Here is an 11,170-nt window from a genome sequence, read left to right as displayed (position 1 = left end):
GTATATGATTGAGATTAACTTCTCTCCTTCAACATCTTGGGTCATTGACATAGGATGTGGTACTCACATTTATATTGATGTATAGGGGCTAAAGTAGAGTAGATTGCTCGCCAAGGGAGAAGTAGACCTACGAGTTGGAAATGGAGCACATGTTGCTGCATTAGTTGTAGGGACTTATTGTTTATCTTTGCCTATGAGCTTGTTATTGGAAGTTCATGATTGTTATTTTGTACCTTCAATTTCCAGAAATTTTATTTTAGTATCCGCTTTGGATAATATAGGATATCGTTTTGAGATTTCTAATGGATTGTTGTCCTTTAGTTTGAATGGTTTTCTATTTGGAATTGCAAGGTTATATAACGGATTATATGTTCTTGATTTAAATAATAAAGATATTCTCAATGTTGAAACTAAGAAAGCTAAACATAACGGTCGAAACCAATCATACTCTTGGCATTGTAAATTGGGTCATGTTAATCAAACTTGCATTGCAAATCTTTAAAGGGATGGAGTTTTGGACCCTTTTGACTTCCAGTCATTTGAGGTATGCGAGTCATGCCTTTTAGGCAAGATGACCAAGTCACTTTTCACAGGACAAAGTGAAAGGGCTATTGAACTGTTAGGCATCATCCATACTGATGTATGCGGTCCACTAACAGTTGAAGCTTGAGGTGGATATTCATACTTCATCACATTTACTAATGATTTCAATAGATATGGTTATGTCTACCTTATGAGACATAAATCTAAAGCCTTTGATAAATTCAAAGAATTCAGGAATGAAGTATAGAATATGTTGCGCAAAAGTATTAAAACTCCTCAGTCTGATTGAGGAGGTTAATACTTGAGCTTAGGGTTTTCTGAATACCTGAAAGAACGTGGGATAGTATCACAACCACCCCAACACAATTGAGTGTTTGAAAGGAGGAATATGACCTTACTCGATATGGTTAGGTCCATGATGAGTTTTAGTGATCTACCTGCATCATTCTAAAGTTATGTCCTAGAGACTACGACTCATATACTGAACCGTGTTCCGTTAAAGTCTATAGATAAGACTCCACGTAAACTATGGAGTGGGCGAAAGCCCAACTTCTCTTATCAAAGGATTTGGGGTTGTGAAGCTTATGTCAAGAAATTGACTTCGAACAAGCTGGGCCAAAAATCCTACAAATGTAAATTTTTGGGGTATCCTAAGGAGACCAAATGATACTATTTCTACCATCCAAAAGAGCGCAAAATTTTTGTCACTCGTATTGGTGTCTTCTTAGAAAAGGAATTCTTTCTAAGAAGTATTAGTAGGAGAAAAGTAGAACTCGATGAAGTTTTAGAACTACAAGATACATTAGACGAAGGACGGGAAGATATGCCACAAGAAGTGGTTGAACATCGTGAGGAGGTTGCTCCACAACCTGTGGATCTAAGTGAACTACCTTAAGTAACACAGGAGCTATGTAGGTTTGGAAGAGTATGCCATAAGCATGAGAGATATGGTTTTCTCGTGACTCAACATGGTGACGTACTGGTCTACCAAGACAATGAACCTAGAACATACGAAGACACTATATCGGATCTAGATTCCATTAAATGGATTGAAGCCATGAAATCTGAGATGGACTCCATGTACCAAAACCAAGTATGTATTTGGAGGATCCACCTGAAAGGGTAAAATCAATAGGGTGTAAATGAGTCTTCAAGAATAAGACTGACATGGATGGCAAGGTGCAAACCTATAAGGCACAATTGGTTGCCAAAGGTTTCAAACAAATTCATGGCATTGGCTATGATGAAACCTTTTTGCCGGTTGTCATGATTAAATCCATCCAGATTATGTTTACGATTGCTACATATCATGACAATGAGATTTGGCAAATAGATGTCAAAATGGCTTTCCTAAATGGAAACCTTGAAGAGGATGTGTATATGACACAATCCGATGGTTTCATTTTTTATGGGAAAGCTGATAAGATATGCAAATTGTAGAGGTCCATTTATGGACTCAAGCAAGCTTCAAGGAGCTGGAACATTCATTTTGATAAAGTCGTAAAAGAATTCGGTTTTATCAAGAATGAAGATGAACCCTATGTTTACAAGAAAGTAAGTTAGAGCGCATTGGCATTTTTGGTGTTGTGTGTTGATGACATACTTCTCATCGGGAATGATATACCGAACTTGCAATCGGTAAAGACTTGGTTATCCAAGTGCTTCTCCATGAAGGACTTAAGAGAAGCAGCCTACATCCTTAGAGTAAAGATCTACCGAGATAGATCACATAGGTTGCTTAGCCTAAGTCGGAGTACATAAATAGACAAAGTACTGAAGAGATTCAGTATGGAAGAATCCAATAAGGGATTTATTCCGATGTCACATGGTATTTATCTCTCTAAGGACATGTTTCCTAAAACACACGATGAAAGAGATAGAATGAAGAGGATCTCATATGCGTCAGCAATTGGATCCTTCATGTATACCATGTTGTGTACTCAGATTGATGTCTCATGTGCGTTAAGCACTTGTAGTAGATATTAATTGGATCAAGGTAAGCATCACTAGATAGTTGTCAAGAACATCCTTAAGTACCTGAAAAGGAGTAAGGATATGTTCTTGGTTTACGGAAGGGAAGATGAGCTCATTGTAAGAAGATACAGTGATGCTAGTTTCCAAACAAATAAAGATGATTATCATTCACAATCTAGGTTTGTATTTTATCTCAATGGGGGTGCGGTAAGCTGGAAGAGCTCCAAGCAAAGCACTGTACTGAACTCAACAATGGAGACTAAGTATATCACATTATCCGATGCGGCCAAGAAGGCAGTCTAGATTAAGAAGTTCATCACTAACCTTGGTGTGGTCTCCACGATTGTTGATCCAGATGTCTATTGCGACAACAATGGAGCAATAACTCAAGCAAAGAAGCCACGGTCCCACAAGAAGTCCAGATACACACTCGAAAAATTGCATCTCCTCACATAAATGGTTGAGAGGAAAGATGTATAGATAAGTAAAGTGCATACTGATGACAACCTCGCCGGTCCACTGATGAAGCCTCTGTCGCACCAGAAGCATGAAAAACACTTAAGGTCATTGGTAGCGTGCCAAATGCTCCAAATTAATAACCTTACTAACCTAACTACTAAATTTCATATAGGGTGAGCAAGGGTCGATCCCATAGGGAATGATTCGATTAAATCCAATATTCTAACCAATAACCACTACGAAAACAACAGAAAAAATAAAATAAAATAAAATCCTAAACAGTAAACATGACAATAAAATAATGAAAGGGGTTGTAGACAATGCAATATAAAGTGAAACAAATAAATCTCCAATGGTAGAAAATATCAGATTAAAAACAACCAGTTCTCGGTTCAAGATCCACCTAAACATGCATTGGACATGAACTAATCGTAACATTATTCTATCTCATTATTATGGAATTATTAACCCTAGGAAACAACAAGCTCTGTTACCTGAATTTTCCCTTAATTGTCACTACTGAAATAAGCTCTCAATTAGATCCTAACCCTTGAACAACCTAGAATAAGCTCTCTAAGTTTAATTCAATGGCAGCCTTAAGAATTCACTGTAATATGTGTAGAAAGCAACTATTACAGTGAATAACTTTGAGAAAAAGCTAGTTATAATCCAGTTGATTCAACAATCAGTACAGTTTGGGGGTGATCCAAAAGAATATCTGAATATGCACATAGCCAACTTCCTGGAAATCTGTGATACACTCAAGCACAATAAGGATGCTATTAGGTTGCGACTGTTTCAATTCTTATTGAGAGATAAGGCAAAAGGATGGCTAATGTCATTACCCACTGGAACCATCACAACATGGAATGATCTAGCACAGAAGTTCCAATACAAATATTATCCACCAGCTCTTTTGACAAAGATGAGAAATGACATTACCTCATTTGTACAAGGCAACCATGAATCATTATATGAAGCACGGAAGAGATTCAAGGAAATGTCCACACCATTTTTTGCCTGTTTGGATGCAAGTCCAAATGTTTTATTCGAGTTTGCTACCAAATGTTCGAACAATGGTAGATGAAGTAGCTAGAGGAGCTTTATAGAACAAGACACTAGTGGAAGCTCAATAGTTACTTGAAGTTTTAGCAAGTAACTACTAGGAAACGATCATACATGGCAGCGGAAAACAAAAATTATTTAAATCATAGATCGTTCCTTAGAACCAAGATTAGGGCACAAATTTATAGTTTACACATTATATTAGAATCTACAGAAAAATCAATTTAGAGTTTAAGAAATCATATGCACGTTTGGAGGCTCCTCCAACTTATCTCTAAACGGGTTTCGCTACCAACCCAAGAGTAGGATCGAACCAATGTAGTCCACATGAAGATAACCCCAAGGAACTAAAGAGGGATTTGCTAGATCCTCTTTAGCCTTAAAAACCAAGAACAAATCAAATAATATTTGATTCAACCTAAAAGGCAAATTGGCATGGAAAAGAGAAAATGGGGCTAGAATTTTAGTCTAAATGATTGAATGAAAATCTTATTTTAATTCACAAAGTATTGCACTTATATACTGTACACTTTGCCCTATTCCATCATGGAATGGGCTTCGGCACCAACCAAAACACCCCTTGTATCCAAACAACCCCATTTAGATATTTTAATTTTAATTATCATTATCTCAATTCAATTCAATTAATATATAAAAATATAATAATATTATATATATATATGTAATTATAATTATAATATATTAACATTTAACAATAATGATAATTTATTTAAATATATGCGAACACATATTTAAACATAATGTCACTTATTTAATTTTAATATCAAATTAAATAAAGGCTACGACCTCAGCAAATTTAATTGCATAGTGAGATTACCAAAATATCATTTTGCCTAAAAAGATGAAAACGTCCTTCTTATAAACTGGTTCTTAAATTATCTTCTATGTGTGTGACCTATAGGTTCCTTATCATACCGATAATGTGTAGTATCGCGATTAATACCAATTAATCGTCTCACTACACACAGACCAAGATTAGCCCCTAGCAAGACATCATGACCACCCGATAGATTCGGATTCAGCTAAGCAGTTACCTGTCAACGATATGGTTACCGTACAATCCAATCCTTTTATCATCCGTTATCTCAACGAGATCGAGGCATAGAAATAGTGTCAACCTCAGTTACTCTCGATATGTATGTATTTAGTTACTATCCAATGACCAGAATTATAAATTGGATAGAGCAACAACTCAATCCCACTGTGGCCAGAGTTTTAGAGTTATTGCCATTTACTGAATTGCATCGTGAGATAACTTCCCCCTGTACCTAGGAGCGATGAATCCTCTGTCGATCCACCATAGTCTTAATACACTCCTTGATGTAGCCAATCACTACTGTATTGACAGCTCTGAATAGAACTGTGTTGGGCTAGTGTAAAACTGCACCAATCGGTGCACAAGGCGCTCCGATGATCTCAAGTCTAAGGATCACTTACACCACACTTCGTTAGAGGATTTGTTCCATAGACACTGGGGTTACCATCCATATGGAATCCTCTGGTGGGTCAGTCCAGTGAACTTGCTGTGTGTATCCGCCTACAGCAAGCACCCATGTGTTGCACCAGGTTGTCACTAAACAACCTTGACAAGTGAGATCAGTCACTGCTTTTCGACAAGGTCGTTCAAAACTATGATAGCCTTACCGTATTATCTGTGCCCTTACTTCAGAATAATACTGAGGCCACAGACGTTTCTAGAATGGCCACCATATGTGCTCATAGGGTTTTCACTATCAAGATTTGAAGCACTTGATACCCTTGTCATGGTTCTACCATTCTAAGGACATATATCAATACATACAATCATGATTTACGCGATATAGAATAAAATGCCTTTTTTATTGATCAATGAACATTATTACAAAGAGTCTATTCTACAATAATTGATTGGCTCTAGGGCACCCACTCTAATAATCTCCCACTTGCACTATAGCCAATCATTCATGCACTCAACACTGAATGACCTAAGTGCCCATCATGCTTCTGCTACAATAGAAACTTCAATAGTGGGTTAGTAGGTATTCTGCAAATCTGCACATTCCCTTTCTAATCAATGTCTTAGATCAGATTGAATCAACTAAGTATGTGTTTGGATTACTGGTGAGACTGTGATTCCTCAGTCACAATAATGGCTCCATTGTTATCGCAGTAGAACTATACTGGATCAGCAATGCTTGGAACCATATCAAGTTTAGTAATGTACTTCTTGGTCCAAACCGCTTACACGGATGCATTAAATAATGCGATATACTTAGCATCAATTGTAGAATTCGCTACAATACACTAATTTGAGCTCTTACAGCTCACTGCAACTATATTGAGACAAAATATTCAATCCCTGATTGTGATCGATAATCATCTTTGTCTGTTTGGAAACTAGCATCACTTTATCCCTTACAGTGAGCTCATCTTCCCCTCCATAAACCAAGAACATATCCTTAGTCCTCTTCAGGTACTTAAGAATATTCTTGATAGCCATCCAGTGACGCTCACCTGGATCTGATTGATATCTATTACAAGTGCTCAAAGCACATGAGACATCAATCCAAGTACATAGCATGGCATACATGATGGATCCAATTGCTGATGCATATTGGATACTCTTCATCCTATCTCTCTCATCTTGTGTTCCAGGGCACATTTCCTTAGAGAGATAAACACCATGTGACATCGGAAGAAATCCTTTCTTGGATTCTTCCATACTGAATCTTATCAGTACTTTGTCAATATATGCGCTCTGACTTAGGCCAAGCAACCTACGCGATCTATCACAATAGATCTTTATTCCAAGGATGTAGGCTGCTTCCCCTAAGTCCTTCATGGAGAAGCACTTGGATAACCAAGTCTTTACTGACTGTAAGTTCAGTATATCATTCCTGATTAGAAGTATGTCATCGACATACAACACTAGGAATGCCACTACTCTCCCACTCACTTTCTTGTAAACACAGGGCTCATCTTCGTTCTTGATAAAACCGAATTCTTTTACGGCCTCATCAAAACGAATGTTCTAGCTCCTAGAAGCTTGCTTGAGTCCATATATGGATCTCTGCAACTTGCATACCCTATCAGCTTGCCTATCAAGAATGAAAGCATCGGGTTGTGTCATATACACATCCTCTTCAAGGTTTATGTTCAGAAAAGTTGTTTTGACATCCATTTGCCAAATCTCATAGTCATGGTATGCAGCAATCGTAGGCATAATCCGGATGGATTTAATCATGGCAACCGATGAAAAGGTTTCTTCATAGTCAATTCCATGAATTTGTTTAAACCTTTGGCAACCAATCATGCCTTATAAGTATGCACCTTGTCATCCATGTCTGTCTTCTTCTTGAAGACCTATTTACACCCTATGAGTTTTACCCCTTTAGGTGGTTCCACCAAAGACCATACTTGGTTCTGGTACATGGAGTCCATCTCAAATTTCATGGCTTCAAGCCATTTAACGGAATCTGGATCCGATATAGCGTCTTCGTAGGTTCTGGGTTCATTGTCTTGGTAGACTAGTACGTCACCATGTTGAGTCACGAGATAACCATATGTCTTGGGTTCATGGCGTACTCTCCTAGATATACATAGCTCCTGTGCTACTTGAGGTGGTTCACTTTGATCCACAAGCTGTGGAGTAACCTCCTCTTGATGTTCAACCACTTCCTGTGACACATCATCCCGTCTTTCGTCTAGTATTATTTGTGGTTCTAGGACTTCATCGAATTCTACTTTTCTCCCACTAGTACTTCTTAGAAAAATTCCTTTTCTAGTAAGACACTAGAACGAGCAACAAAGATTTTGCGCTCTTCTGGGTGGTAGACATAGTATCCTTTGGTCTCCTCAGGACACCCTACGAATATACAAGATTTCGGGCCCAGCTTGTTCGAAATCAATTTCTTGACATAAGCTTCGCAAACCCAAATCCTTAGATAAGACAAGTTGGGCTTTCACCCACTCCATTGATCATATGGAGTCTTATCTATAGACCTTGACGGCATACAGTTTGGTACGTGAGTCGTAGTCTCTTGGGCACAACCCTAGAATTATGTGGGAAAATCATAGAAACTCATCAAAGATCTAACCATATCAAGTTAGGTCCTAATCTCCTCTTTTAGATACACCATTATTTTGGGGTGTACATGGAATTGCGAGTTTTAATACTATCCCACATACCTTCAGGTTCAGCTCAACTTACCACAATTGGCATAGTTGTTATTTTTGAGATTATCCTTATTTTCTATCTTAAGAACACATTATTATGAAATAGTTCCATAAAGAATATTATTTACGTTCAAGGACAATAATCCATTAGTAAAGTAATACTCTTATTTGTCCTAAATGGACACAAAAATATAATTTCTAAAAACCGAAGAAAAATCATAATAATCCACGAGTTCTAAGAAACAAGCCCATCGGCAAAATCAGATGATAAGATCCTACAGCAAATGCAACATGACTTGCCTCATTTTCAACTGGTAGGTCCACCACTCCCTCTGCTAGCAATCTACTTTGTCGTAGTCCCTACACATCAATCAAATGTGAGAACCATATCTTGTGTTAATAAGCCAAGATGTTAACGGGATAAGTTGATCTCAAAAACGTACCTGACAAAGAAGTAACATTCTTCTTCCCTCTTACAGGAAGGCCTTGCAATGTTTCCTCCAGTGTCTGGTATTCCCACAGTAAGGACAAATGCCTTTCCTTTCTACAATAGTTCTTTCCAATGACTTCTAAGCCCTTGCCTTCTCACTTGAGCTGGCTTCAACCAACGTCAATGTTTCTGACATTTTCATGCCTAACTTAGTAGCGTTCAACATATCCAGAAGCTCAGAAAGGGTGTTATTCTTATCATCCTCAATGAAGTCATAGACAAATTGAGAATAAGAACTTGGCAAAGACTGTAATATGAGGTCTATTGCTAAACCCTCATTAAGTCCACATCCCAAAATCTCAAGCCTGTTCATATACTCGGTCAATTTGAGTATATGATCGCCAATTTTGGTACGCTCTTCCATCTTGCATCTGAATAGAGACTGAGACACCATATGCTTCTCATTCCTTTAAGGAAAATGAAAAATATAAGCTAAGTCTATTTTCTGGCACTGTTGTCGTAGTAATGGTGTCATTGATGCAAGCACAATGTATCTTGTCATTTCTACTTTCGCATCATGTGTATGCTTCACATATACATACCCAGTCTCATGGATAGAACTATCAGCAGGCTTTGTAATGGTGTATAACCTATTGCATGATTGAAGCATATCGTTTATACTTCCATACCAGTCAACAAAGTTCCCACCATTCAATTTCTCTCCCAGATCGATGATTTGTCGTAGTGATGTTGGGATCATTTTGCTCAATTTTAAGTGAATCTACAAGTGCAGAATAAATAACCGTTATTACAATGTTTATTATTATTTGTTTAATAAGGCCTTTTATTAAACAATCGCTCCCACTATTTTTCCTCAAGTCAATAGCCCTCCCTATTAACTCGGGAAAGCCCGTTGGCTTTCCTAGTGGACTGAGATCCCATCTAGCCCATTTCGAACCTTCACTTTAGCAAACAAGCCAAAATGGGTTAATTAGGTAGGCCAACAAACTTAATACACATCAGTTGATAGCTCCTACTATCAACCTCAAATGTCACAAAGCCAACAAACCAATCACACAATCTAATGGCCCCAACCACCATTCTCAAGTGTGATTCTCAGTATCAGTAGAGTGGACACTACATGCCACCACGTACACATAATATGTGTACTTCTCTACTATGCCTATGATGCGTTTATCAACCTTCGCTTTGGCAAACAAGCAAAACCGTCATTTTAAGTCGACCCATCACCATTAAGGAAAACTCTAATGAATTTTAAGAAGTGTACCTTTCGCTTTGGCGAACAAGGTTTCGATGAACAGTAGTTTGATTAAAACCATGGTGATGGAAGGCATACGTGACTTAATATACTTTAATTGAGGGTTTATTATTTAATGTCTCACCAGATTATTATCTTTGTTAGAATGGCATTGTTTGGCATGTTATTGAACATTCAACCTTAGCATGCATTCTAAACAAAATATTAAAATGTGCCGGTACATGGCCTAACTAAAACTGATTTCCTCAAGCCTAGAGGAATCAGTAGGTCACCTAAAGGTCCCGTAATAAAATCTTGAGTCTTCAAGTATGATTGTCTCTTGCTTGATCCGTCTTCAAGTACATTACAAAAACATCATTCTAAATTTACAATCAGAATAATTATACAAAATTATTTACATCAATAAATTTAGAAACCTTGATTTACATTTGAGGGGAATGAGATCAAAAAAGAATGTACATCGAGAAGGGAAGAAAGGTAGGACATGCAGGTTTTATTTAATAAATTACAACCATACATACCCAAAAATTTAAACCATTCACCATAGGTCTAAGGCTCATGTACCAGACACCATGCAATATACAAACAAGTACATATCATACATTTAAAAAACAATCAATTTTTGAATTGGGTGGGTTAATTATTAATTACCCCCTGATAATTTACAGATCTACATTAGCGTACTTTCGAGTGCACAGGGGCCAAAGTGAAAAGTTTTGAAACTTTTTACTTTGGCCCCTATGCACTCGAAAGTACGCTTGCTATGGCGATGGATTAGATCGCTACAGCATGCGCTGATTTGGGTCGTGTACATGCACCATGTGCGATCATCGCGGCGATGGATTATATCGCCACGACGAGCGCTAATTTTCATTAGCACATACCTTAGATTGCGATTACCGCTGATATTAATCAGCAATCGCGCTAAGGACAATCGCTGCGGCGATGGGTTATATCGCCGTGACGAGCGCTGATTTTCTCAATCAGTGAGCACGCTAAACAATGATCGTCCTGTAACAACTACTGTAAACTAATACAATGCATGCATAATAACGATAGAAAATTGGGCCCAAAAACTTTCTTTTCATTATAAGTCATATGTCTTTTATACACAAAGAACGTAATTTACAAAAATGCCATTTTAAAAGACAAAACAGGGGAAACAGTGTAGCTATTGCTCCTCGCTTGTCGACGCCCCTCCGACTGCATCATCACCTAGATCCTGCATCCACAAAGGAAAATAA

General features: G+C 37.7%; 1 pseudogene; it reads right to left on the bottom strand.

Annotated features, from left to right (window-relative positions):
• Nucleotides 1-3,898: 3,898 nt before the first annotated feature.
• LOC116118484 lies at nt 3,899-3,994 on the bottom strand (annotated as a pseudogene).
• Between the last annotated feature and the right edge of the window lie 7,176 nt (nt 3,995-11,170).

The sequence above is a fragment of the Pistacia vera genome, unplaced genomic scaffold (assembly GCF_008641045.1).
Source record: "Pistacia vera cultivar Batoury unplaced genomic scaffold, PisVer_v2 Contig124, whole genome shotgun sequence".
In the NCBI taxonomy this organism is placed as follows: domain Eukaryota; kingdom Viridiplantae; phylum Streptophyta; class Magnoliopsida; order Sapindales; family Anacardiaceae; genus Pistacia; species Pistacia vera.
Note: the sequence above shows the minus strand (reverse complement) of the source record. Positions and strands in the feature narration are given on the sequence as shown.